The sequence below is a fragment of the Nannospalax galili genome, unplaced genomic scaffold, assembly GCF_000622305.1.
Source record: "Nannospalax galili isolate Female #2095 unplaced genomic scaffold, S.galili_v1.0 scaffold263, whole genome shotgun sequence".
Lineage (NCBI taxonomy): Eukaryota > Metazoa > Chordata > Mammalia > Rodentia > Spalacidae > Nannospalax > Nannospalax galili.
Genome location: NW_008350402.1, coordinates 963,916 through 966,465, shown reverse-complemented (window position 1 = coordinate 966,465; position 2,550 = coordinate 963,916).

Here is a 2,550-nt window from a genome sequence, read left to right as displayed (position 1 = left end):
CGCCCGAGTCACGTGATCAGACTTCCCGTCCCTCGGGAGTCCGTGGGCTGCGGGTGAGCAGGCGCGCTTCTCTGGCTGTCCTCCGCCGCGGCCGTACTGGTAGACGGTCATGTCGTCACGGCTTTCGTCAGGCTGTGGCGTTCCGCTGCTCCAGGTACTTTGGACTGATGCTGTACGGTGGCCTCACTGTGCCAGAAACAGCCAACGCGGCCTCTAGCGTGCTTCCTGTTAGGTGCCTGCAAATCCGCGCGAGTAGGTGGCAAGCGCGCGCGGAAGCCTTAGAAGTGTCAGGTTCGGTCTTCCCAGACCTTTGGAGTGCCCTTTGTCAGCCGGTCACGCCGCAGTTCACTGAGCACCTGTGTGTGCTTGAGGTCACACACTGGTAAGCCCTTTCCTTGGAAGTTCACACAGTTTGTGGGGTCCTGGAAGGAACATTGCGCCGGGAGTTAGGAGGCTCATGTCGTCATCATAGCCCTGGCACTTCATGGGAGTGACCTTCAAAGAGTTACTGGTGTCTGAGCCCCAATCCCTGTCGGAAAAGTAACCCCTTCCTTTCCTTGCACGTGTTCCTCTGTGTTGTAAGTGATCCTTACGACACTGGTTCTAATTTGTGAACTGGAACGAAGGCAGGCAACAGATGTGAGGAATTGATGGAAAGGAGCAAGGTCAGCATGGGCAGGGTGGCACCTCGGGAGACTTGTAAAATATGTTACGTACACGTCACTAGGGGTAGCCCAGGAGGTAACCCCAGCACACCAGTGTAATGGCATCATCTCTAGTGGGTGTCCTGTGTGTTTTACCCGCTTCTCAGATTGTCAGCAACCACACCTTCACACGTCAGCAAACAGGCGTGTCAACCTTTTGACGTTGCAATACGTTATCATCTACAAAGTTCACTTGGAGAACCACTTAGTTGAGTTACCATGAAGAAAAACTGCAAAATATCCCAATTTTAAAAGTAAGTTTATGATTCTGTGTTGGGTCGCATTGATAGCTATTCTCACCCACACATGCAGTTGTGGGCTCCAGGTAGGTGCCTCCAGGGGGCTCAGAGTCTGGTGGAGGATAGAAAATGGAAGGTGACATAAGCATGAGGGACTTTTTCCCCTTCGGAGGAACCAGGGATGGCTTCACAGACCAAGTGTTAGACCTGGGTCTTAGAGGAATTTGAACCAGTGGAGGAAGTCCACCACAGCAGCTGGAAAGATTGTAAAAAGGTCAGGTACTGAGCCTGTTGGTGCAAATCTTCCCTGCCAGGTGCTCAGTTCATGCACAAGGGACAGATTTTGGATCAAGGGGTAGTGATAAGGCCACGGTATGGTTTAGAACAATTCAAGCAACAGTTGGGGAAAGGGCATTTACCTCAAAATTATGTTTGCCAGGGTTTCTGTGAATTCCTATTCAAATCTATTACTCAAAAAATAAATAAACCAGGCAGGCATTCAGTGTGTTCATAAACATAAATAATTAATTTCAGATTAGAATGGGAAGGTTATTCTCTTGTGGGGGAGGAAACATAAAGAGAAGAGAAAGATTAAAATTAAACATACAATTGGGGCATAACTAACTCAGTAGAGTGAGAAAACCCTCATCACCACAATACTCAAGTCTGGAGTGGAGCCAGTCTTTTCTAACTGTGCTTCCAGCCGCTGAGTGGGCCCCTGGTTCCTTGTCAGAAAACCCCCAAGGCTTTTCTTGGCTATTCTTGGGTGTTTGGTGGTGATCAAACCCTTCTTTAAAAAAAAAAAATTAGAACTCGTGAATTTAGCCTTCCATTCCTGTCTACATCCATCATACTTTTTATTCTTTGTTCAGTCCCTGGGCTCTGTTGCCTTTTCTGCCTAGATGCCTTCCCTGAGCCCCCTAAGCAAAATTGACTCTTCTTGCCTGTGCTTTCCCAGACATAGTTTTTGGGGCACTTCTGACCTCTTCCTCTATGTTATAGTCACTCATAACGGCATCTCTTTCCCACTGCCACCTCCCAAAGACAGAGTTGTCTGATCCATTCCTGGCCCTTTAAGTCAAGGTTTGGCTCAAAATGGATTGTGAATGTTCCCCCAAATGAAATGCTGGTGGGGAGCTGGGTGAGGGTGTAGCTCAGCAGTGAAACACTTGCCTAGCACACTTAGGCCTGAGGGTCTGGGTTTGGGGGAATTGCTGCTGATGCCTCTGCATGAACACCCCCCACTTGTGCCCCAACTGCACTGGTAAAGTTGCACCTCAACTGTTCAATGGCTCTCCCCAGAGAAGGTCACCTGTGGTCATGACCTTTAACAAGGGTTCAGTGACCTTCCTTTCTGTTCTGCTCTTTTCCCTGGCCTCTGCAGTCATCTGGGCCACTCCCTGTCACACTCTCCAGGCTTTGACCCTGGGCCAGCGACTACTCATTCCCTGAACTTGTAGCATTGTTTTGCAGGCCCTGGATTGTGGAATGTGAAATCTCGTCCTCTGGGTCTAGAAGATGATGTCCGTTCATTCTTCATTGCTCAGTTCCAACAGCTTCCTTGTCCCTGCTGTCCCTGACCTGACCTCAGGCCCGCAGAGCCCTCT